Source organism: Phyllobates terribilis, unplaced genomic scaffold, assembly GCF_046119375.1.
Source record: "Phyllobates terribilis strain yellow unplaced genomic scaffold, ASM4611937v1 Scaffold_4__5_contigs__length_816908805, whole genome shotgun sequence".
Lineage (NCBI taxonomy): Eukaryota > Metazoa > Chordata > Amphibia > Anura > Dendrobatidae > Phyllobates > Phyllobates terribilis.
In genome coordinates, this window is record NW_027362764.1 from 677,411,262 (window position 1) to 677,438,540 (window position 27,279).

The 27,279-nt window shown below is 41.8% G+C and overlaps 7 pseudogenes; all 7 read right to left on the reverse strand.

Annotated features, from left to right (window-relative positions):
• LOC141268999 (5S ribosomal RNA) lies at nucleotides 1-120 on the reverse strand (annotated as a pseudogene).
• Nucleotides 121-13,454: 13,334 nt separating this feature from the next.
• Nucleotides 13,455-13,574, reverse strand: LOC141269413 (5S ribosomal RNA; annotated as a pseudogene).
• Nucleotides 13,575-14,195: 621 nt separating this feature from the next.
• LOC141269273 (5S ribosomal RNA) lies at nucleotides 14,196-14,314 on the reverse strand (annotated as a pseudogene).
• Nucleotides 14,315-15,242: 928 nt separating this feature from the next.
• LOC141269346 (5S ribosomal RNA) lies at nucleotides 15,243-15,362 on the reverse strand (annotated as a pseudogene).
• A 620-nt stretch (nucleotides 15,363-15,982) lies between these two features.
• Nucleotides 15,983-16,101, reverse strand: LOC141268143 (5S ribosomal RNA; annotated as a pseudogene).
• A 933-nt stretch (nucleotides 16,102-17,034) lies between these two features.
• Nucleotides 17,035-17,154, reverse strand: LOC141269197 (5S ribosomal RNA; annotated as a pseudogene).
• Nucleotides 17,155-19,352: 2,198 nt separating this feature from the next.
• LOC141268904 (5S ribosomal RNA) lies at nucleotides 19,353-19,472 on the reverse strand (annotated as a pseudogene).
• Nucleotides 19,473-27,279: the final 7,807 nt, after the last annotated feature.

Below are 27,279 nucleotides of genomic sequence, written 5' to 3' on the forward strand. Positions count from 1 at the left end.
GGTCTACAGCACCCGGTGTTCCCAGGAGGTCTCCCATCCAAGTACTGTCCGAGCCCAGCTCTGCTTTGCTTCCGAGATAAGACGAGATCAGGCGTATCCAAGGTGGTATGGCCAGTAGACGCTGTTCGATCCATCGCCCGGCCAGACTTTCTCAGGATCGCTTGGTGGCGAGCAATCTGGCCGTGACGGGGCGTGCTCCGAATGGTCCATGCAAAGGCTGTGCCGTCCCTACAGGTGTGGTTTGTTTAGCAGTGATTCACCCGCCGCATCAGGTGTCTTCAAATATGTCTCGGCGCAGGGTCTCCTGCAGGCTAAACCCTTCATCGCGGTAATGTGACAGAAAGAGCAAGCTGGACCCGTAACTTGGGGACGGAGCGAGACGTCCAGGGGTGAATGAAGGAAGAGGGTGAGATGGTTGCCAGTGACTTTGAGCTGCTCTTCAGGGGGGAGGGTCGTGTTGCCTGCAATGGTCTTCTGCTTGGGGTTACCGGTGGTTGCCTCCAGCCACCCGGGAGACGCTGGTCCTGGTGAAAAGGAGCCTAGTATTAAAAGTAAATAAGCAACAATGCTGGAGGCCCACGGTGATCAGAAGGATGCTGGCATTTTGCAGAGATGAAATAGCGCAAGAGAGAAAGCAAATGAAAAAAAGAAAAGAGAATGAATGTGTGCACTTGTGAAAGGGAATGGAAAAAAGGCATAGAAGAGAGTGCCCCCTGCTGGTGGAAGGAAGGAAAAGCAAAAGCCTACAGCACCTGGCATTCCCAGGTGGTCTCTGTTAAATGGTTAATTATGGAAATTCATTTGAAATGTTAATCGATAATCATTTTTCTGAGTTCTATGCCTCAGCCATCGTGTCTAGTTGACATGCGCTATTTGTGTGTGTATTTTTGGTTCAATACCATATGTAGAACAGGTGTCCATACGACTGGCTATAAAAGCCCATGGTACAGAAAGGGGGGGCTCTCTTGCTCTGCCCACTCCACAAGACACAGAATCTTCATGCTGAGAAGCAGATGACATGTAGACCTGGACACATGCTGGACAAAGACATGATTTACCAGCCAGGATCCAAGGAAAGATGGGTGAATCTCAACAATTAAGCTAATTATGGACAAATGGACAATTACTTTATAACTAATTATTGTATATACCTGCTGCAATCTGATTCATTTTAATGGACAATCCAAGAATAAATAGATACATTTTTTTATAAGAATATCGTGATATTGATACTTTGAGAAGTCCTCAGTAGAAAAAAATAATACAGGAAGAGTATTATTTTACAATGGTGAGCCAGCCAGTCCTGTTTTTTTGTTTTTTAAATTAAGTAAGTGAATTTCTTCCGTGAACAAGGGGGAAGTCCTGACGAGCTGAACAGCTGTTGTTCACGTGTCAGTAAATTCACTAGTTTGTCACGAGAAGCAGAAAGAACCTACAGACTGAGGAAAGACAGGAAGCAGAGGTACTAACAAGGAACAGAATCACACAGGAAAAGAATCAGACGAACTGAAGACAGGACGTGCTGATAAAGAGAAGCCAAGGAATCTTAAGGTAAGCAAAATATGGATATAATTTCTTCTTTTGCTAAACAAAGTAATATTAATTTCAAAGTTAATGTAGGAGATGACATAGAAGTTTTGTGGCTCAGTTTATACAAAGAATGTGAATTGCAGAATTTACAGTTAACTTCTAAATTGGTAAATAGAGACAAACAGAAATTGAGAAATATTCTACATTTGGTAGATTTTTTTCATAGTCTTGTGTTAGAGATTTCTAAGCAGGAAAATCATGTAGAAGTGTCAGACGGTGATACTGATTCTGACTGTAATGTGGAAAATGAACAAGAAGTAAGACACGTGTCTGTAACTGAAGGTGACCTTGGGTCTGACCAAGAGATGGACATACAGAAACCTGACATGGGAGGAGACATGACTGACATACGAGAAACCGATATACTAGGTGATGTGGGAGGAGACGTGAGTGACGTAGGAGGAACGGACGTACAAGAGCCACTAAAAATATCAGAGAATTCTGGAATTACCCAGGCTCAACTCCAAATTAAAATGAGGAAAAATTTGCTGAAATTATACAAAATCATGCCAAAATATGATGTCAAAATCCATGCCTGTAGAAATTCAGAGACATTTGAGAGCTTCTCTGATAAGTTTGATTTATCCAATGAGGAGAGGAATCAATTATTTAAAATATGGATTCCTGTGACATTGTCCAGACGTTTACATTTAATGCCCTGTGAAAATGACTCTCCTAATGGATGGGAAAATGATTCGGACAGATTAAGATATTTGATTTATTGTGTCACAAAGGATTTTCCCAACATAGAAGATCTGCAGAAACTAAGGATTGGTAGGAAGGAATGTACATATACATTCATGTCCATATTTGAACGGTTGTACAAAGCTCTCATCAAAAATGGAAAAGTACAAAATATGATAACAACTTTTGTACAAAAATTCAAATTCCTAAATTCAGTTTCCCAAGTTATGGCATCACAAAAAAATTCATTATTTGAATGTGCGCAGATGCAGGATTTTGTTAGAAAACATGAGAATCGTGAAAAGAAAATAAATCAAGCTAAATTTATAAAACCAGGAAAGGTAAAATCTTACCAAAAGCCAATATCAAACTCTCCTAGACTGAGTCATCCCCATAGTGAACTCTATCAAATACGCAGAAGATTTCACATATGTTATAAGCCATATCAGCCAGTGCAAAGATCCATCTCTCCACAGAATGAGTTAATTCTCAGTCAGAACTGTGATTCTCTAAAAAGGAAAATGGCTGAAACTGATGGACAGAGACAGGTGAGACGACCAACTCACAGTGACGTCATGGAATGTGGACAGAAGAACAGGCAGTTCTCTGAGGTTTTGAAGGATAGAAAAATGTCTTTCCTAAATAGGGCGTTCCTGGAGATATTTGAGAGAGACAGAAGATTTGGTTTAGGGAGTGGCTAAGGAAAAACTGTAATTACAATGTTGTATCAAAATGTAATACAATGTCTCAATATTTATTTATAATCTTATACAGTAAAATTGTAGTTACATAGTTTCTAATAGTTCATATATATATATATATATATATATATATATATATACACTTGTCTAAGTAGAGATTGCGTATAATTGTATTTATATATACGGTTATAAAATATATATATTAATTAATAAATTAGAACTTCATATATATAAATTTAAGTAGCAATATTTTGAATTACATTAGAACCAACCAATATATGTATAAGATATTTAAATAATTCTGTTTCTGTATGAATTTGATATTTAATTTTATTTTCTTATATTTCCTTAGAGTTTTCATTCCAAAGCAGGATTTGATCAAAGAACTCTAAAATGGATTTATTTCTTTATTCACACAGGAAGTGAAAAAATTGCATGATTTTATGTGTATAACATTTTAAAATAATAACAATATATCTAGTTGAACTATAATATATATGTAATACTTATTAATTCTTTTGTGTTGCTAATATTTTCTGTGCATGAAGTGTTCGTGCAAATTAAAGTAGCTTTACAGCATGACGTGTGACAGCTGCGGCCTTTGAACTTTGAGCTAATAGTATAGGATCCCATTCATTCTATTTTCAACTGATGTAACTTAAGACCGGACAGCCAGTGAAAAAAGAATCTAAGACAAGAGTTTTTTCAAGTGTCTGAAATTCCAGTGACTTACTCTCATATTATATAATATGTACTTGGGGAATATTCAAAGAAATATAAAGATATTCAATTGATATGGCAATGCGCATTAATAAATTGGGATACAACAATTTTGGGTAAAATATATATATATATATCTAAAACTTCATATGTGGAATGTTTGAGTTGAACAGATCTGTGAATGTCAGAGTGAAGGTGACAGATGAGTAAATCAGCAGCTGCTAAGTGTGATTGATGTGACAGAGGCCTCTTATGTTTGTATGTTTGAAAAAATAAAAATGTTTCTTTATGTGAAGGTACAAAAATATATTTAATTCTGAGGAAATTATTATACATAATTAGGTATTATCTACATATATATATTTCTATATTTATTTAATAATTATTATTTCTTGATTTAACTAATAGTGGATAAGGGCAACCACACATCAAAATGGTTTACAAAGCAAATTTATATTTAGAATAATTTTCCACATGATAATATTCTTGAATAACTATAATATTATTTTTAATGGTTACCTAAATAGGTACACACCTCTCTTTAGTCAAATCTATGCTACTCATCGATATGAAATTTATAATTTGGTTCAGATATATACATAAATTTTACAAAATAATATTTTTGTTATTAAGGGGGAAAATGTGTTTTTGATCCTGATTACATAATCACTTTTGATCAATACTTATTTTCCACACATTTTAATAAAGAAGAAATAATAATAAGGTACTATGGTATAATTAAGAAGGATATTACATGCAAAGTTGCATAATTTAATATTTTTTGGTGGTTCAAGGTTATGAAAAATATGAAATCATCCAGATAATGGAGATATAAGGGTATTTTTTGTGGAGAATATAATTACTCTGCATTTGTCATTAAAATTTAAAGGCCTTATTTTTATTTTTATTCTTATTTTTACTCTTAATTTTATTTTTCATTTTTAAAATTTTATTCTTACTTATTTTTCTATTTTTTCATTTTTTAATTTTCATTTGATTTTATTTGAGTTCAATATCTCAATTGAGAAAACACATTAATATTTAATAAAGTAATGTCTAATACAAGAGTATTGCTTCATTAAATATATATTGCTAAGGAAAAAAATGTTTACATTTTCTGAGTAAACACAACAATTCATTCATTCATTTATTCATTCATTCATTCATTCATACATTCATATATTTATTCATTTTGGTTCAGGAGTATACATTCTTTGATATTATTGGTTTAATAAAGATATAAAAACTTGTTTTTTCAAAATACACTGACACCTATGGGTTGGAAAAGGTAATTACACCTATGACATAAAAATGTTCTATCATATGGAGAACTTGATTGATAATGAATTATTATCTATTATTGTTTATTATTCCAAACATAATTTATTTTAATATTTTGATAATAATTAGATGGATATTACTGATTGCTATGGTACGCTGTGATATTATAGGTTAGGAAAAACTGCCAGATTTGGTATCAGATTAGGGAATGAAGACTTCAATCAAGACATCGCAATTATGAATTCTATCTTACTAAAGACTTTTAATTTTTATAAATCAAAGAGATTCTCAAAAGTTACAAGAAGAAGCAACTGATATCCGGACGTCTCAGAAGGTAACAGGTGTGAATGCTGAGTGTTATAATAGACTGTGTCCATTACATACAATGCAATTCACACCACTGATCACCAGGACGGCAGAGGACGATGATCCTATATGTACTGTGTTGTGTTCAAGTTTCATCACATTCCAGTGGTTTCTTATCACCTGCAACGCTTTAATGAATGCTGGTGAACAGGTAATACCTGGCATATGTGTCCTGTATATAAAGGACTGAGTACTGGTTATGGTGCTATATAAAGCAGGAAAGTGGCAAGTTAACCCTTGCTTTACTGACCAAAGACGTCACATCTGTTCCAAAAGTGACACGAGTCCAGTGCGGACACACGGAAGATTCCAAAGATGATCCAACGTAAGTCCAGGTGACACTGCACAGATATTAAAGCTACATTTCATCCATGGACTTTGTTTTCTTATCAACTGACACACATGATCTTTCTAATAAAGAGTACAGTTTATGGACTGAACAATAATGAGCACAATTATGGACTGTACAATATCTACATGCTGTAATTTATTTCAAAGGAGTTTTCATCCAAAGACTGTGTTATAAAAGAACCAAGAAGAAGACGAGACGACGACCCGATGACATCAGATGATGACGATTGAACCCGCGATTGCTTCAATTTAGATATAGGGAAGTATAATTATACATATTAAATGAATATTAGTCACGGCTTACCATAACATGAATTCACATCATTATATAACAATAAACCGATATTGATACTATTATTACTATTATTATTATTATGGAAATTTAATGATATTGCCAAGGAAGAAGGAAAGAAAGAATGTTTGATGAATGTATCTTCTTTTGATAATTTTCAGTTAAAGTCCTTTTATTCTCAAAAAAGGGGGAAATGTTAAATGGTTAATTATGGAAATTCATTTGGAATGTTAATCGATAATCATTTTTCTGAGTTCTATGCCTCAGCCATCATGTCTAGTTGACATGCGCTATTTGTGTGTGTATTTTTGGTTCACTACCATATGTAGAACAGGTGTCCATACGACTGGCTATAAAAGCCCATGGTACAGAAAGTGGGGGCTCTCTTGCTGTGCCCACCCCACAAGACACAGAATCTTCATGCTGAGAAGCAGATGACATGTAGGCCTGGACACATGCTGGACAAAGATATGATTTACCAGCCAGGATCCAAGAAAAGATGGGTGGATCTCAACAATTAAGCTAATTATGGACAAATGGACAATTACTTTATAACTAATTATTGTATGTACCTGCTGCAATCTGATTCTTTTTAATGGACAATCCAAGAATAAATAGATACATTTTTTTATAAGAATATCGTGATATTGATACTTTGAGAAGTCCTCAGTAGAAAAAAATAATACAGGAAGAGTATTATTTTACAGTCTCCCATTCTAGTACTAACCATGCCAGACCCTGCTTAGCTTCCAAGATCAGATGAGATCGGGCATGTTCAGGGTGGTGTGGCCGTAGGCAGAGACAAGTCTCTCACTTGCTGCTTTTCTACTTTGACGTCTGGCTGCCGGCTGCCCTTTCCAGTGCTCAGCAAGATCGGGTCCTTTTGTGCTTTCCCTTCTCTTCAATTTTTTTGCTGGCTTCCTTAAAAGGTCTTGTAGACACAACTAGAGATGAGCGGTGTTCGACTAGAACTGTTCGCCAATCTCAAATTCGAGCTGTTTTGGGCGGTGTTCGAGTTGTTCCACGAACCCGAACGATTTGCAAAAAATTCGGCTGTTCGAGGTTATGTTCGATAACTGTTCGTGCACCAAAAGCGTGTCCTGCATGTCTGGCGCTATTTAGAGCACCAATCATGCAGGGATTGTCTGCCACTCACTGTAATGCCACAGCCATGGTGGTTGTGGCATTACAGTGGTTGCCCAAATCGATGGGAACAGTGCCAACAGTGAAACATGAAAAGCCGGCAATTCAGCAGCGGCATACACCTGTACCCGACAATTTAGAACCGAAAGAATAGAGCTTCACACATAGATTAGATAGATATAAACATGTCAGCCACATATATACGAAGTACAGTGAAAGTGTTGCTTACTGTACTTGTCATTTAGCGTAAAGGATTTATCAAAAAAAATAATAGTGTTTTCATGCACCGTCTCTTTAAAAAAGCCGGCCGGCAATTCAGCAGCGGTACCCGACAATTTATAACAGACAGAATAGAGCTTCACACATAGATTAGATAGATAGAAACATGTCAGCCACATATATACGAAGTACAGTGACAGTGTTGCTTACTGTACTTGTCATTTAGCGTAAAGGATTTATCAAAAAAAATAATAGTGTTTTCATGCACTGTCTCTTTAAAAAAGCCGGCCGGCAATTCAGCAGCGGTACCCGACAATTTATAACAGACAGAATAGAGCTTCACACATAGATTAGATAGATAGAAACATGTCAGTCACATATATATGAAGTACAGTGATAGTGTTGGTTACTGTACTTGTCATTTAGTATTAAAATAAAGGATTTATTATTAAAAAAATTGGCGTGGGGTTCCCCTTAATTTTAGGCTCTAGCGGAGGTTAAGCAGACGGCTGGGGCAGATGTTTGAAGCCTGGGAAGGGGGTAATACCCATGGAGCTTCCCAGGCTACTAATATCAGCCCCCAGCTGAATACATAGCCTTTACTAGCTATTAAAATGGGGGACACCCCAAAAAAAATGACGTGGGGTCCCCCCTAATTTAATAGCTAGCAAAGGCTAGGCAGACAGCTGGGGGCTGATATTAATAGCCCAGGAAGGGAGCCATGAATATTGGCCCCCTCCCAGGCTAGAAACACCAGCCGTCAGCCGCCCCAGAAATGGCGCATTCATAGGATGCGCCAATTCTGGCACTTAGCCTCGCTCTTCCACGCTGCCCTGGTGCGGTGGCAGGGGGTAATAGGGTTGGGGTTGATGTCAGCTTATAATGCCAGCTGACATCAAGCCCAGGTTAGTAATGGAGAGGCGTCTATAAGACACCCCCATTACTAACCCCATAGTCAAAGTTAAAAAAAACACAAACACCCAGAATAAAGTCCTTTAATTGAAATAAAGACACAATCTTTTATTGTTCTAAATTAAACCATACTTACTGTCACGCCCATTCCAGCTGAAGCCAACGATCTCCTGCAATAAAAGAAAAATAATAAAGCAACCTCATCCTTACCTTTCCATGGTTCCCACGACAGCTTCAGCTCTGCTACATCGAGATGACAGGCTGGACCGCAGCAGAACGCTGCCATCCAGCCTCTCATCCCGCAGACACTGAGAAGCGCAGGCTTGCTTGCGCTGCTCAGCGTCTCTCTGTGACGACATCCAGATGAGCCGAGTTCATGTCCAATGAACTCGGCTCACCTCATGCACGTCACTGACAGCGTGGGAAAATTCTCACGCTGAAGCGGTGAGTGCAGGAGAATTCTCCCACGCTGTCAGTGACGTGCATAAGGTGAGCTCATGTCCAATGAACTCAGCTCACCTCCTGCACTTCACTGACAGCGTGGGAGAATTCTCCTGCACTCAGCGCTTCAGTGTGAGAATTCTCCCACGCTGAAGCGCTGAGTGCAGGAGAATTTTCCCACGCTGTCAGTGACGTGCATGAGGTGAGCCGAGTTCATTGGACATTAACTCGGCTCATCTGGATGCCCTCACAGAGAGACACTGTGGAGCGCAAGCAAGCCTGCGCTTCTCAGTGTCTGCGGGATGAGAGTCTGGATGGCAGCGTTCTGCTGCGGTCCAGCCTGTCATCTCGATGTAGCAGAGCTGAAGCAGTCATGGGAACCATGGAAAGGTAAGGATGATGTTGCTTTATTATTTTTCTTTTATTTCAGGAGATCGTTGGCTTCAGCTGGAATGGGCGTGATGGTAAGTATTGTTTAATTTAGAACAATAAAGAATTGTGTGTTTATTTCAATTAAAGGACTTTTTTTCTGGGTGTTGTGTTTTTTTTAAATACTTTACTAGAAATTCATGGTGGTCATGTCTAATATTGGCGTGACCCCATGAATTTCGGGCTTAGGGCCAGCTGATAATGCCAAGCTGGCCCTAAACCCTTTATTACCCAGTGAGCCACCGCATCAGGGCCCTGGATGAGTTGGGTACAGCGCCAGAAGATGGCGCTTCTATGAACGCGCCATTTTCCGGGGTGGCTGCGGACTGCAATTTGCAGCGGGGGTGGCCCAGAAAGCTTGGGCCTCCCTGCGCTGCGGATTCCAGCCCCCAGCTGCCTAGTTGTACCTGGCTGGACACAAAAACAGGGCGAAGCCCCACGTCAATTTTCTTTAAATTATTTCATGAAATAATTAAGAAAAAAAGGGCTTCCCTATATTGTTGTGTCCGGCCAGGTACAAATAGGCAGCTGGTGGTTGGGGGCAGCCCGTTCCTGCCTGCTGTACCTGGCTGGACACAAATATAGTGCGAAGCCCCACGTCAATTTTTTTTAAATTATTTCATGAATTTCCTGAAATAATTTAAAAAAATTGAAGTGGGGCTTCGCACTATATTTGTGTCCAGCCAGGTACAGCAGGCAGGAACGGGCTGCCCCCATCCACCAGCTGCCTATTTGTACCTGGCCGGACACAACAATATAGGGAAGCCCTTTTTTTCTTAATTATTTCATGAATTTCATGAAATAATTAAAAAAAATTGAAGTGGGGCTTCGCACTATATTTGTGTCCAGCCAGGTACAGCAGGCAGGAACGGGCTGCCCCCAACCACCAGCTGCCTATTTGTACCTGGCCGGACACAACAATATAGGGAAGGCCTTTTTTTCTTAATTATTTCATGAAATTCATGAAATAATTAAAAAAAAAGTACGTGGGGCTTCGCCCTATTTTTGTGTCCAGCCAGGTACAACTAGGCAGCTGGGGGCTGGAATCTGCAGCGCAGGGAGGCCCAAGCTTTCTGGGCCCCCCCCCGCTACAAATTGCAGTCCGCAGCCACCCCGGAAAATGGCGCGTTCATAGAAGCGCCATCTTCTGGCGCTGTACCCAACTCATCCAGGGCCCTGGTGCGGTGGCTCACTGGGTAATAAAGGGGTTAGGGCCAGCTTGGTATTATTAGCTGGCCCCAAGCCCAAAATTCATGGGGTCACGCCAATATTAGACATGACCGCCATGAATTTCTAGTAAAGTATTTAAAAAAAACACAACACCCAGAATAAAGTCCTTTAATTGAAATAAAGACACAATTCTTTATTGTTCTAAATTAAACCATACTTACCATCACACCCATTCCAGCTGAAGCCAACGATCTCCTGCAATAAAAGAAAAATAATAAACCAACCTCATCCTTACCTTTCCATGGTTCCCACGACAGCTTCAGCTCTGCTACATCGAGATGACTGGCTGGACCGCAGCAGAACGCTGCCATCCAGTCTGTCATCCCGCAGACACTGAGAAGCGCAGGCATGCTTGCGCTCCTCACTGTCTCGCTGTGACGGCATCCAGATGAGCCGAGGTCATGTCCAATGAACTCGGCTCACCTCATGCTCGTCACTGACAGCGTGGGAAAATTCTCACGCTGAAGTGCTGAGTGCAGGAGAATTCTCCCACGCTGTCAGTGATGTGCATGAGGTGAGCTCATGTCCAATGAACTCAGCTCACCTTCTGCACGTCACTGACAGCGTGGGAAAATTCTCCTGCAATCAGCGCTTCAGCGTGAGAATTTTCCCACGCTGTCAGTGACGTGCATGAGGTGAGCCGAGTTCATTGGACATGAACTCGGCTCATCTGGATGTCGTCACAGAGAGACGCTGAGCAGCGCAAGCAAGCCTGCGCTTCTCAGTGTCTGCGGGATGACAGGCTGGATGGCGGCGTTCTGCTGCGGTCCAGCCTGTCATCTCGATGTAGCAGAGCTGAAGCTGTCGTGGGAACCATGGAAAGGTAAGGATGAGGTTGCTTTATTATTTTTCTTTTATTGCAGGAGATCGTTGGCTTCAGCTGGAATGGGCGTGATGGTAGGTATGGTTTAATTTAGAACAATAAAGGATTGTGTCTTTATTTCAATTAAAGGACTTTATTCTGGGTGTTTGTGTTTTTTTTAACTTTGACTATGGGGTTAGTAATGGGGGTGTCTTATAGACGCCTCTCCATTACTAACCTGGGCTTGATGTCAGCTGGCATTATAAGCTGACATCAACCCCAACCCTATTACCCCCTGCCACCGCACCAGGGCAGCGTGGAAGAGCGAGGCTAAGTGCCAGAATTGGCGCATCCTATGAATGCGCCATTTCTGGGGCGGCTGACGGCTGGTGTTTCTAGCCTGGGAGGGGGCCAATATTCATGGCTCCCTTCCTGGGCTATTAATATCAGCCCCCAGCTGTCTGCCTAGCCTTTGCTAGCTATTAAATTAGGGGGGACCCCACGTCATTTTTTTTGGGGGGTCCCCCATTTTAATAGCTAGTAAAGGCTATGTATTCAGTTGGGGGCTGATATTAGTAGCCTGGGAAGCTCCGTGGATATTACCCCCTTCCCAGGCTTCAAACATCTGCCCCAGCCGTCTGCTTAACCTCCGCTAGAGCCTAAAATTAAGGGGAACCCCACGCCAATTTTTTAAATAATAAATCCTTTATTTTAATACTAAATGACAAGTACAGTAACCAACACTATCACTGTACTTCATATATATGTGACTGACATGTTTCTATCTATCTAATCTATGTGTGATGCTCTATCTTTCTGTTCTAAATTGTCGGGTACCGCTGCTGAATTGCCGGCCGGCTTTTTTAAAGAGACAGTGCATGAAAACACTATTATTTTTTTAAATAAATCCTTTACACTAAATGACAAGTACAGTAAGCAACACTATCACTGTACTTATTATATATGTGACTGACATGTTTCTATCTATCTAATCTATGTGTGAAGCTCTATTCTTTCTGTTCTAAATTGTCGGGTACAGATGCTGAATTGCCGGCCGGCTTTTTTAAAGAGACGGTGCATGAAAACACTAATATTTTTTTTAATAAATCCTTTACACTAAATGACAAATGCAGTAACCAACACTGTCACTGTGCTTCTTATATGTGTGACTGACATGTTTCTATCTATCTAATCTATGTGTGATGCTCTATTCCTTCTTGTCTAAATTGTCGGGTACCGGTGTATGCCGCTGCTGAATTTGCCGGCCGGCTTTTTTAAACAGAGTGTCTTCTGAGCAGTTTGTCAGCTTTTGGACACCTTTGCAGGTGTTTTCTATGTGTTTCTATGTGTTTTTGTTTGCCTGCCATTGGTTTTAACGGTGTTCGACGGTGTTCTAAGGTGTTCGACGAACAGTTCGACGAACAGTTCCTCGAACATCCCGGTGTTCGACGAACCGAACCGAACCCGAACACTACGGGGGTGGCTCAACACTAGACACAACGCTCCACTCAGAGCCGCTGAGCTCACTGATCGGCTGCAGCGCTGTAGACGGAACGTCAGCTTCACGGCCAATGCCACAGGCCGGGAGCAGAGGCGAGACTCACCGGTAGACCCGGGTAGGGTGAGTAGAGCGCGGTTAGTTGCTTTCTAATAGGCTGCAGCCGGGGATTAACTTTTAATGAAAGGGAACAATCCCTTTGACTGTCTGCAGCGCGCCACACCTAGGAAGCGCACTCTCACACACAAGCCAGCATGCACACGTGCTCGCACGTGACAACACCCCCTATCTGCCCCTACAACCTCTACGCCACCATGCGTCAGACTCTCATGCCTGTTTTATGATTTCAGGGCCCTAGCAGGAATCACCCCCCCTCCCCAATTCCTTCCGCACCTTCCTTGCCTTCCTTGCACTGAGGTTAGCTCTTTGTCAGCCGTCTGGCTTGGTCACACAAGCTTCTTTGCAGAGAAACATGTTACTTCTGCTGGCCCTCGCTAGGCGGCCGGCATCCAAAGCCTTCCCTGGGCACCTGCTGAAAGCCTGGCCCCTTTACGGCCCCGAGTGCTTTTAACGCCATCATTTCCACACGACGAGCTGCGGAGTCAATAAGCACTCCTAGCCGTGGCAAGGAGCTCGGTGTCAGGCCTGCGTGAAGGCGGCGGGGTAGCGTGCTTAGCTGCCAACTGGCTCAGAGGCCTTGGGGCTTCCATCATCTAAGTTACTTAAGGTCGGTGTCTGACAAGGCGACGTTCCATGCTAACCGTGCAGGGCAGTAGGGCAAAACGTCATCAAAATGGTCTACAGCACCCGGTGTTCCCAGGAGGTATCCCATCCAAGTACGGTCCGAGCCAAGCCCTGCTTTGCTTCCAAGATCAGACGAGATCAGGCGCATCCAAGGTGGTATGGCCAGTAGACGCTGCTCGATCCATCGCCCGGCCAGCCTTTCTCAGGATCGCTTGGTGGCGAGCAATCTGGCCGTGACGGGGCGGGCTCCGAAGGGTCCATGCAAAGGCTGTGCCGTCCCTACAGGTGTGGTTTGTTTAGCAGTGATTCACCCGCCGCATCAGGTGTCTTCAAAAATTGCTTGGCGCAGGGTCTCCTGCAGGCTAAACCCTTCATCGCGGTAATGTGACAGAAAGAGCAAGCTGGACCCGTAACTTGAGGGCGGAGCGAGACGTCCAGGGGTGAATGAAGGAAGAGGGTGAGATGTTTGCCAGTGACTTTGAGCTGCTCTTCAGGGGGGAGGGTCGTGTTGCCTGCAAAGGTCTTCTGCTTGGGGTTACCGGTTGTTGCCTCCAGCCACCCGGGAGACGCTGGTCCTGGTGAAAAGGAGCCTAGTATTAAAAGTAAATAAGCAACAATGCTGGAGGCCCACGGTGATCAGAAGGATGCTGGTATTTTGCAGAGATGAAATTGCGCAAGAGAGAAAGCAAATGAAAAAAAGAAAAGAGAATGAATGTGTGCACTTGTGAAAGGGAATGGAAAAAAGGCACAGAAGAGAGTGCCCCCTGCTGGTGGAAGGAAAGAAAAAGCAAAAGCCTACAGCACCTGGTATTCCCAGGCTATCTCCCATCCAAGAACTAACCAGGCCCAACCATGCTTAGCTTCCAAGATCAGACAAGATCGGTCGTGTTCAGGGTGGTGTGGCCGTAGGCAGAAACAAGCCTCTCACTTGCTGCTTTTCTACTTTGACGTCTGGCTGCCGGCTGCTCTTTCCAGTGCTCAGCAAGACCAGGTCCTTTTGTGCTTTCCCTTTTCTTCAATTTTTTTGCTGGCTTCCTTAAAAGGTCTTGTAGACTCAACGCCCCACTCAGAGCCGCTGAGCTCACTGATCGGCTGCAGCGCTGTCGACGGAACGTCAGCTTCACGGCCAATGCCACAGGCCGGGAGCAGAGGCGAGACTCACCGGTAGACCCGGGTAGGGTGAGTAGAGCGCGGTTAGTTGCTTTCTAATAGGCTGCAGCCGGGGATTAACTTTTAATGAAAGGGAACAATCCCCTTGACTGTCTGCAGCACGCCACACCTAGGAAGCGCACTCTCACACACAAGCCAGCATGCACACGTGCTCGCACGTGACAACACCCCCTATCTGCCCCTACAACCTCTCCGTCACCATGCGTCAGACTCTCCTGCCTGTTTTATGATTTCAGGGCCCTAGCAGGAATCACCCCCCCTCCCCAATTCCTTCCACACCTTCCTTGCCTTCCTTGCACTGAGGTTAGCTCTTTGTCAGCCATCTGGCTTGGTTACACAAGCTTCTTTGCAGAGAAATATGTTACTTCTGCTGGCCCTCGCTAGGCGGCCGGCATCCAAAACCTTCCCTGGGCACCTGCTGTAAGCCTGGCCCCTTCACGGCCCTGGGTGCTTTTAACGCCATCCTTTCCACACGGCGAGCTGCGGTGTCAATGGGCACTCCTAGCCGTGGCAAGGAGCTCGGTGTCAGGCCTGCGTAGTAGCGTACTTAGCTGCCAACTGGCTCAGAGGCCTTGGGGCTTCCATCATCTAAATACTTAAGGTCGGTGTCCGGCAAAGCGACGTTCCATGCTAGCCGAGCTGGGCATTAGGGCAAAACGTCATCAAAATGGTCTACAGCACCCGGTGTTCCCCGGAGGTCTGCCATCCAAGCACTGTCCGAGCCCAGCCCTGCTTTGCTTTCGAGATCAGATGAGATCAGGCGTATCCAAGGTGGTATGGCCAGTAGACGCTGCTCGATCCATCGCCCGGCCAGCCTTTCTCAGGATCGCTTGGTGGCGAGCAATCTGGCCGTGACGGGGCGGGCTCCGAAGGGTCCATGCAAAGGCTGTGCCGTCCCTACAGGTGTGGTTTGTTTAGCAGTGATTCACCTGCCACATCAGGTGTCTTCAAAAATGTCTCGGCGCAGGGTCTCCTGCAGGCTAAACCCTTCATCGCGGTAATGTGACAGAAAGAGCAAGCTGGATCCGTAACCTGGGGGCGGAGCGAGACGTCCAGGGGTGAATGAAGAAAGAGGGTGAGATGGTTGCCAGTGACTTTGAGCTGCTCTTCAGGGGGGAGGGTCGTGTTGCCTGCAAAGGTCTTCTGCTTGGGGTTACCGGTGGTTGCCTCAGCCACTTGGGAGACGCTGGTCCTGGTGAAAAGGAGCCTAGTATTAAAAGTAAAGAAGAAACAATGCTGGAGGCCCACGGTGATCAGAAGGATGCTGGTATTTTGCAGAGATGAAATAGCGCAAGAGAGAAAGCAAATGAAAAAAAGAAAAGAGAATGAATGTGTGCACTTGTGAAAGGGGATGGAAAAAAGGCATAGAAGAGAGTGCCCCCTGCTGGTGGAAAGAAGGAAAAGGCAAAAGCCTACAGCACCTGGTATTCCCAGGCAGTCTCTCATCCAAGTACTAACCAGGCCCAACCCTGCTTAGCTTCTGAGATAAGACAAGATCAGGCGTGCTCAGGGTGGTTTGACCGTAGGCACAGACCATCCTCTCACTTGCTGCTTTTCTTCTTTGAAGGCTGGCTTCCGGATGCCCTTTCCAGCGTTCAGCAAGACCAGGTCCTTTTTTGCGTTCCCTTCTATTCAATTTTTTTGCTGGCTTCCTTAAAAGGTCTTGTAGACAGAAGGCCCCACTCAGAGCCGCTGAGCTCACTGATCGGCTGCAGTGCTGTCGACGGAACGTCAGCTTCACGGCCAATGCCACATGCCGGGATCAGAGGCGAGACTCACCGGTAGACCCGGGTAGGGTGAGTAGAGCGTGGTTAGTTGCTTTCTAATAGCCTGCAGCCGGGGATTAACTTTTAATGAAAGGGAACAATCCCTTTGACTGTCTGCAGCGCGCCACACCTAGGAAGCGCACTCTCACACACAAGCCAGCATGCACACGTGCTCGCACGTGACAACACCCCCTATCTGCCCCTACATCCTCTCCGTCACCATGCGTCAGACTCTCCAACCTGTTTTATGATTTCAGGGCCCTAGCAGGAATCACCCCCCCCCTCCCCAATTCCTTCCGCACCTTCCTTGCCCTGAGGTTAGCTCTTTGTCAAACGTCTGGCTTGGTTACACAAGCTTCTTTGCAGAGAAACATGTTACTTCTGCTGGCCCTCGCTAGGCGGCCGGCATCCAAAACCTTCCCTGGGCACCTGCTGAAAGCCTGGCCCCTTCACGGCCCCGGGTGCTTTTAACGCCATCATTTCCACACGGCGAGCTGCGGAGTCAATAAGCACTCCTAACCGTGGTAAAGAGCTCGGTGTCAGACCTGCGTGAAGGCAGCGGGGAAGCGTACTTAGCTGCCAACTGGCTCAGAGGCCTTGGGGCTTCCATCATCTAAGTTACTTAAGGACGGTGTCCGGCAAGGCGCCGTTCCATGCTAGCCGAGCTGGGCAGTAGGGCAAAACGTCATCAAAATGGTCTACAGCACCCGGTGTACCCAGGAGGTCTCCCATCCAAGTACTGTCCGAACCCAGCTCTGCTTTGCTTCCAAGATCAGACGAGATCGGGCGTATCCAAGGTGGTATGGCCAGTAGACGCTGCTTGATCCATCGCCCGGCCAGCCTTTCTCAGGATCGCTTGGTGGCGAGCAATCTGGCCGTGACGGGGCGGGCTCCGAAGGGTCCATGCAAAGGCTGTGCCGTCCCTACAGGTGTGGTTTGTTTAGCAGTGATTCACCCGCCGCATCAGGTGTCTTCAAAAATGTCTCGGCGCAGGGTCTCCTGCAGGCTAAACCCTTCACCGCGGTAATGTGACAGAAAGAGCAAGCTGGACCCGTAACTTGGGGGCGGAGCGAGACGTCCAGGGGTGAATGAAGGAAGAGGGTGAGATGGTTGCCAGTGACTTTGAGCTGCTCTTCAGGGGGGAGGGTCGTGTTGCCTGCAAAGGTCTTCTGCTTGAGGTTATCGGTGGTTGCCTCCAGCCACTTGGGAGACGCTGGTCCTGGTGAAAAGGAGCCTAGTATTAAAAGTAAAGAAGCAACAATGCTGGAGACCCACGGTGATCAGAAGGATGCTGGTATTTTGCAGAGAAGAAATAGCGCAAGAGAGAAAGCAAATGAAAAAAAGAAAAGAGAATGAATGTGTGCACTTGTAAAAGGGAATGGAAAAAAGGCATAGAAGAGAGTGCCCCCTGCTGGTGGAAGGAAGGAAAAAGCAAAAGCCTACAGCACCTGGCATTCCCAGGCGGTCTCTGTTAAATGGTTAATTATGGAAATTCATTTCAAATGTTAATCGATAATCATTTTTCTGAGTTCTATGCCTCAGCCATCGTGTCTAGTTGACATGCGCTATTTGTGTGTGTATTTTTGGTTCACTACCATATGTAGAACAGGTGTCCATACGACTGGCTATAAAAGCCCATGGTACAGAAAGGGGGGGCTCTCTTGCTCTGCCCACCCCACAAGACACAGAATCTTCATGCTGAGAAGCAGATGACATGTAGGCCTGGACACATGCTGGACAAAGACATGATTTACCAGCCAGGATCCAAGGAAAGATGGGTGAATCTCAACAATTAAGCTAATTATGGACAAATGGACAATTACTTTCTAACTAATTATTGTATGTACCTGCTGCAATCTGATTCTTTTTAATGGACAATCCAAGAATAAATAGATACATTTTTTTATAAGAATATCGTGATATTGATACTTTGAGAAGTCCTCAGTAGATAAAAATAATACAGGAAGAGTATGATTTTACAGTCTCCAATCCAAGTACTAACCAGGCCCGACCCTGCTTAGCATCCGAGATCAGATGAGATCGGGCATGTTCAGGGTGGTGTGGCCGTAGGCAGAGACAAGCCTCTCACTTGCTGCTTTTCTACTTTGACGTCTGGCTGCCGGCTGCCCTTTCCAGTGCTCAGCAAGACCAGGTCCTTTTGTGCTTTCCCTTCTCTACAATTTTTTTGCTGGCTTCCTTAAAAGGTCTTGTAGACACAACGCCCCACTCAGAGCCGCTGAGCTCACTGATCAGCTGCAGCGCTGTCGACGGAACGTCAGCTTCACGGCCAATGCCACAGGCCGGGAGGAGAGGCGAGACTCACCGGTAGACCCGGGTAGGGTGAGTAGAACGCGGTTAGTTGCTTTCTAATAGCCTGCAGCCGGGTATTAACTTTTAATGAAAGGGAACAATCCCTTTGACTGTCTGCAGCGCGCCACACCTAGGAAGCGCACGCTCACACACAAGCCAGCATGCACACGTGCTCGCACGTGACAACACCCCCTATCTGCCCCTACAACCTCTCCGTCACCATGCGTCAGACTCTCCTGCCTGTTTTATGATTTCAGGGCCCTAGCAGGAATCACCCCCCCCTCCCCAATTCCTTCCGCACCTTCCTTGCCTTCCTTGCACTGAGGTTAGCTCTTTGTCAGCCGTCTGGCTTGGTTACACAAGCTTCTTTGCAGAGAAAAATGTTACTTCTGCTGGCCCTCGCTAGGCGGCCGGCATCCAAAACCTTCCCTGGGCACCTGCTGAAAGCCTGGCCACTTCACGGCCCCGGGTGCTTTTAATGCCATCATTTCCACACGGCGAGCTGCGGAGTCAATAAGCACTCCTAGCCGTGCCAAGGGGCTCGGTGTCAGGCCTGCGTGAAGGCGGCGGGGTAGCGTACTTAGCTGCCAACTGGCTCAGAGGCCTTGGGGCTTCCATCATCTAAGTTACTTAAGGTCGGTGTCCGGCAAGGCACCGTTCTATGCTAGCCGAGCTGGGCAGTAGGTAAAAACGTCATCAGAATGGTCTACAGCACCCGGTGTTAGCAGGAGGTCTCCCATCCAAGTACTGTCTGAGCCCAGCCCTGCTTTGCTTCCGAGATCAGATGAGATCGGGCGTATCCAAGGTGGTATGGCCAGTAGAAGTTGCTCGAACCATCGCCCGGCCAGCCTTTCTCAGGATCGCTTGGTGGCAAGCAATCTGGCCGTGACGGTGCGGGCTCCGAAGGGTCCATGCAAAGTTTGTGCCGTCCCTACAGGTGTGGTTTATTTAGCTGCGATTCACCCGCCACATCAGGTGTCTTCAAAAATGGCTCGGCGCTGGGTCTCCTGCAGGCTAAACCCTTCATCGCGGTAATGTGACAGAAAGAGCAAGCTGGACCCGTAACTTGGGGGCGGAGCGAGACGTTCAGGGGTGAATGAAGGAAGAGGGTGAGATGGTTGCCAGTGACTTTGAGCTGCTCTTCAGGGGGGAGGGTCGTGTTGCCTGCAAAGGTCTTCTGCTTGGGGTTACCGGTGGTTGCCTCCAGCCACCCGGGAGACGCTGGTCCTGGTGAAAAGGAGCCTAGCATTAAAAGTTATTAAGCAACAATGCTGGAGGCCCACGGTGATCAGAAGGATGCTGGTATTTTGCAGAAATGAAATAGCGCAAGAGAGAAAGCAAATGAAAAAAAGAAAAGAGAATGAATTTGTGCACTTGTGAAAGGGAATGAAAAAAAGGCATAGAAGAGAGTGCCCCCTGCTGGTGGAAGGAAGGAAAAAGCAAAAGCCTACAGCACCTGGCATTCCCAGGAGGTCTCTGTTAAATGGTTAATTATGGAAATTCATTTGGAATGTTAAGTGATAATCATTTTTCTGAGTTCTATGCCTCAGCCATCGTGTCTAGTTGACATGCGCTATTTGTGTGTGTATTTTTGGTTCACTACCATATGTAGAACAGGTGTCCATACGACTGGCTATAAAAGCCCATGGTACAGAAAGTGGGGCTCTCTTGCTCTGCCCACCCCACAAGACACAGAATCTTCATGCTGAGAAGCAGATGACATGTAGGCCTGGACACATGCTGGACAAATTCATGATTTACCAGCCAGGATCCAAGGAAAGATGGGTGAATCTCAACAATTAAGCTAATTATGGACAAATGGACAATTACTTTATAACTAATTATTCTACGTACCTGCTGCAATCTGATTCTTTTTAATGGACAATCCAAGAATAAATAGATACATTTTTTTATAAGAATATCGTGATATTGATACTTTGAGAAGTCCTCAGTAGAAAAAAATAATACAGGAAGAATATTATTTTACAATGGTGAGCCAGCCAGTCCTGTTTTTTTGTTTTATAAATTAAGTAAGTGAATTTCTTCCGTGAACAGGGGGGGAGTCCTGACGAGCTGAACAGCTGTTGCTCACGTGTCAGTAAATTCACTAGTTTGTCACGAGAAGCAGAAAGGACCTACAGACTGAGGAAAGACAGGAAGCAGAGGTACTAACAAGGAACAGAATCACACAGGAAGAGAATCAGACGAACTGAAGACATTACGTGCTGATAAAGAGAAGCCAAGGAATCTTAAGGTAAGCAAAATATGGATATAATTTCTTGTTTTGCTAAACAAAGTAATATTAATTTCAAAGTTAATGTAGGAGATGACATAGAAGTTTTGTGGCTCAGTTTATACAAAGAATGTGAATTGCAAAATTTACAGTTAACTTCTAAATTGGTAAATAGAGACAAACAGAAATTGAGAAATATTCTACATTTGGTAGATTTTTTTCATAGTCTTGTGTTAGAGATTTCTAAGCAGGAAAATAGTGTAGAAGTGTCAGACGGTGATACTGATTCTGACTGTAATGTGGAAAATGAACAAGAAGTAAGACACGTGTCTGTAACTGAAGGTGACCTTGGGTCTGACCAAGAGACGGACATACAGAAAGCTGACATGGGAGGAGACATGACTGACATACGAGAAACCGATATACTAGGTGATGTGGGAGGAGACGTGAGTGACGTAGGAGGAACGGACGTACAAGAGCCACTAAAAATATCAGAGAATTCTGGAATTACCCAGGCTCAACTCCAAATTAAAATGAGGAAAAATTTGCTGAAATTATACAAAATCATGCCAAAATATGATGTCAAAATCCATGCCTGTAGAAATTCAGAGACATTTGAGAGCTTCTCTGATAAGTTTGATTTATCCAATGAGGAGAGGAATCAATTATTTAAAATATGGATTCCTGTGACATTGTCCAGACGTTTACATTTAATGCCCTGTGAAAATGACTCTCCTAATGGATGGGAAAATGATTCGGACAGATTAAGATATTTGATTTATTGTGTCACAAAGGATTTTCCCAACATAGAAGATCTGCAGAAACTAAGGATTGGTAGGAAGGAATGTACATATACATTCATGTCCATATTTGAACGGTTGTACAAAGCTCTCATCAAAAATGGAAAAGTACAACATATGATAACAACTTTTGTACAAAAATTCAAATTCCTAAATTCAGTTTCCCAAGTTATGGCATCACAAAAAAATTCATTATTTGAATGTGCGCAGATGCTGGATTTTGTTAGAAAACATGAGAATCGTGAAAAGAAAATAAATCAAGCTAAATTTATAAAACCAGGAAAGGTAAAATCTTACCAAAAGCCAGTATCAAACTCTCCTAGACTGAGTCATCCCCATAGTGAACTCTATCAAATACGAAGAAGATATCATATATGTTATAAGCCATATCAGCCAGTGCAAAGATCCATCTCTCCACAGAATGAGTTAATTCTCAGTCAGAACTGTGATTCTCTAAAAAGGAAAATGGCTGAAACTGATGGACAGAGACAGGTGAGACGACCAACTCACAGTGACGTCATGGAATGTGGACAGAAGAACAGGCAGTTCTCTGAAGTTTTGAAGGATAGAAAACTGTCTTTCCTAAATAGGGCGTTCCTGGAGATATTTGAGAGAGACAGAAGATTTGGTTTAGGCAGTGGCTAAGGAAAAACTGTAATTATAATGTTGTATCAAAATGTAATACAATGTCTCAATATTTATTTATAATCTTATACAGTAAAATTGTAGTTACATAGTTTATAATAGTTCATATATATATATATATATATATATATATATACACTTGTCTAAATAGAGATTGCGTATAATTGTATTTATATATACGTTTATAAAATATATATATATATATTAATTAATAAATTAGAACTTCATATATATACATTTAAGTAGCAATATTTTGAATTACATTAGAACCAACCAATATATGTATAAGATATTTAAATAATTCTGTTTCTGTATGAATTTGATATTTAATTTTATTTTCTTATATTTCCTTAGAGTTTTCATTCCAAAGCAGGATTTGATCAAAGAACTCTAAAATGGATTTATTTCTTTATTCACACAGGAAGTGAAAAAATTGCATGATTTTATGTGTATAACATTTTAAAATAATAACAATATATCTAGTTGAACTATAATATATATGTAATACTTATTAATTCTTTTGTGTTGCTAATATTTTCTGTGCATGAAGTGTTCGTGCAAATTAAAGTAGCTTTACAGCATGACGTGTGACAGCTGCGGCCTTTGATCTTTGAGCTAATAGTATAGTATCCCATTCATTCTATTTTCAACTGATGTAACTTAAGACCGGGCAGCCAGTGAAAAAAGAATCTAAGACAAGAGTTTTTTCAAGTGTCTGAAATTCCAGTGACTTACTCTCATATTATATAATATGTACTTGGGGAATATTCAAAGAAATATAAAGATATTCAATTGATATGGCAATGCGCATTAATAAATTGGGATACAACAATTTTGGGTTAAATATATATATATATATCTGAAACTTCATATGTGGAATGTTTGAGTTGAACAGATCTGTGAATGTCAGAGTGAAGGTGACAGATGAGTAAATCAGCAGCTGCTAAGTGTGATTGATGTGACAGAGGCCTCGTATGTTTGTATGTTTGAAAAAAAAATGTTTCTTTATGTGAAGGTACAAAAATATATTTAATTCTGAGGAAATTATAATACATAATTAGGTATTATCTACATATATATATTTCTATATTTCTTTAATAATTATTATTTCTTGATTTAACTAATAGTGGATAAGGGCAACCACACATCAAAATGGTTTACAAAGCAAATTTATATTTAGAATAATTTTCCACATGATAATATTCTTGAATAACTATAATATTATTTTTAATGGTTACCTAAATAGGTATACACCTCTCTTTAGTCAAATCTATGCTATTCATCGATATGCAATTTATGCACAATATTTCTAGAAGAATAATTATTTTTAATTTGGTTCTGATATATACAATAATTTTATAAAATAATATTTTTGGTATTAAGGGGAAAAATGTGTTTTTGATCCTGATTACATAATCACTTTTGATCAATACTTATTTTCCACACATTTTAATAAAGAAGGAATAATATTAAGGTACTATGGTATAATTAAGAAGGGTATTACATGCAAAGTTGCATAATTTAATATTTTTTGGTGGTACAAGGTTATGACAAATATGAAATCATCCAGATAATGGAGCTATAAGGGTATTTTTTATGGAGAATATAATTACTCTGCATTTGTCATTAAAATTTAAAGGCCTTATTTTTATTTTTATTCTTATTTTTACTCTTAATTTTATTTTTCATTTTTAAAATTTTATTCTTACTTTATACTTCTTATTTTTCTATTTTTTCATTTTTTAATTCTCATTTGATTTTATTTGAGTTCAATATCTCAATTGAGAAAACACATTAATATTTAATAAAGTAATGTCTAATACAAGAGTATTGCTTCATTAAATATATATTGCTAAGGAAAAAAATGTTTACATTTTCTGAGTAAACACAACAATTCATTCATTCATTTATTCATTCATTCATTCATTCATTCATACATTCATATATTTATTCATTTTGGTTCAGGAGTATACATTCTTTGATATTATTGGTTTAATAAAGATATAAAAACTTGTTTTTTCAAAATACACTGACACCTATGGGTTGGAAAAGGTAATTACACCTATGACATAAAAATGTTCTATCATATGGAGAACTTGATTGATAATGAATTATTATACATTATTGTTTATTATTCCAAACATAATTTATTTTAATATTTTGATAATAATTAGATGGATATTACTGATTGCTATGGTACGCTGTGATATTATAGGTTAGGAAAAACTGCCAGATTTGGTATCAGATTAGGGAATGAAGACTTCAATCAAGACATCGCAATTATGAATTCTATCTTAATAAAGACTTTTAATTTTTATAAATCAAAGAGATTCTCAAAAGTTACAAGAAGAAGCAACTGATATCCGGACGTCTCAGAAGGTAACAGGTGTGAATGCTGAGTGTTATAATAGACTGTGTCCATTACATACAATACAATTCACACCACTGATCACCAGGACGGCAGAGGATGATGATCCTATATGTACTGTGTTGTGTTCAAGTTTCATCACGTTCCAGTGGTTTCTTATCACCTGCAACGCTTCAATGAAAGCTGGTGAACAGGTAATACCTGGCATATGTGTCCTGTATATAAAGGACTGAGTATTGGTTATGGTGCTATATAAAGCAGGGAAGTGTCAAGTTAACCCTTGCTTTACTGACCAAAGACGTCACATCTGTTCCAAAAGTGACACGAGACCAGTGCGGACACACGGAAGATTCCAAAGACGATCCAACGTAAGTCCAGGTGACACTGCACAGATATTAAAGCTACATTTCATCCATGGACTTTGTTTTCTTATCAACTGACACACATGATCTTTCTAATAAAGAGTACAGTTTATGGACTGAACAATAATGAACACAATTATGGACTGTACAATATCTACATGCTGTAATTTATTTCAAAGGAGTTTTCATCTAAAGACTGTGTTATAAAAGAACCAAGAAGAAGACGAGACGACGACCCGATGACATCAGATGATGACGATTGAACCCGCGATTGCTTCAATTTAGATATAGGGAAGTATAATTATACATATTAAATGAATATTAGTCACGGCTTACCATAACATGAATTCACATCATTATATAGCAATAATCCGATATTGATACTATTATTACTATTTTTATTATTATGGAAATTTAATGATATTGCCAAGGAAGAAGGAAAGAAAAAATGATTGATGAATGTATCTTCTTTTGAGATTTTTCAGTTAAAGTCCTTTTATTCTCAAAAAAGGGGGAAATGTTAAATGGTTAATTATGGAAATTCATTTGGAATGTTAATCGATAATCATTTTTCTGAGTTCTATGCCTCAGCCATCGTGTCTAGTTGACATGCGCTATTTGTGTGTGTATTTTTGGTTCACTACCATATGTAGAACAGGTGTCCATACGACTGGCTATAAAAGCCCATGGTACAGAAAGGGGGGGCTCTCTTGCTCTGCCCACCCCACAAGACACAGAATCTTCATGCTGAGAAGCAGATGACATGTAGGCCTGGACACATGCTGGACAAAGACATTATTTACCAGCCAGGATCCAAGGAAAGATGGGTGAATCTCAACAATTAAGCTAATTATGGACAAATGGACAATTACTTTATAACTAATTATTGTATGTACCTGCTGCAATCTGATTCTTTTTAATGGACAATCCAAGAATAAATAGATACATTTTTTTATAAGAATATCGTGATATTGATACTTTGAGAAGTCCTCAGTAGAAAAAAATAATACAGGAAGAGTATTATTTTACAATGGTGAGCCAGCCAGTCCTGTTTTTTGTTTTTTAAATTAAGTAAGTGAATTTCTTCCGTGAACAAGGGGGGAGTCCTGACGAGCTGAACAGCTGTTGTTCACGTGTCAGTAAATTCACTAGTTTGTCACGAGAAGCAGAAAGGACCTACAGACTGAGGAAAGACAGGAAGCAGAGGTACTAACAAGGAACAGAATCACACAGGAAAAGAATCAGACGAACTGAAGACAGGACGTGCTGATAAAGAGAAGCCAAGGAATCTTAAGGTAAGCAAAATATGGATATAATTTCTTCTTTTGCTAAACAAAGTAATATTAATTTCAAAGTTATTGTAGGAGATGACATAGAAGTTTTGTGGCTCAGTTTATACAAAGAATGTGAATTGCAGAATTTACAGTTAACTTCTAAATTGGTAAAAAGAGACAAACAGAAATTGAGAAATATTCTACATTTGGTAGATTTTTTTCATAGTCTTGTGTTAGAGATTTCTAAGCAGGAAAATAGTGTAGAAGTGTCAGACGGTGATACTGATTCTGACTGTAATGTGGAAAATGAACAAGAAGTAAGACACGTGTCTGTAACTGAAGGTGACCTTGGGTCTGACCAAGAGACGGACATACAGAAACCTGACATGGGAGGAGACATGACTGACATACGAGAAACCGACATACTAGGTGATGTGGGAGGAGACGTGAGTGACGTAGGAGGAACGGACGTACAAGAGCCACTAAAAATATCAGAGAATTCTGGAATTACCCAGGCTCAACTCCAAATTAAAATGAGGAAAAATTTGCTGAAATTATACAAAATCATGCCAAAATATGATGTCAAAATCCATGCCTGTAGAAATTCAGAGACATTTGAGAGCTTCTCTGATAAGTTTGATTTATCCAATGAGGAGAGGAATCAATTATTTAAAATATGGATTCCTGTGACATTGTCCAGACGTTTACATTTAATGCCCTGTGAAAATGACTCTCCTAATGGATGGGAAAATGATTCGGACAGATTAAGATATTTGATTTATTGTGTCACAAAGGATTTTCCCAACATAGAAGATCTGCAGAAACTAAGGATTGGTAGGAAGGAATGTACATATACATTCATTTCCATATTTGAACGGTTGTACAAAGCTCTCATCAAAAATGGAAAAGTACAACATATGATAACAACTTTTGTACAAAAATTCAAAT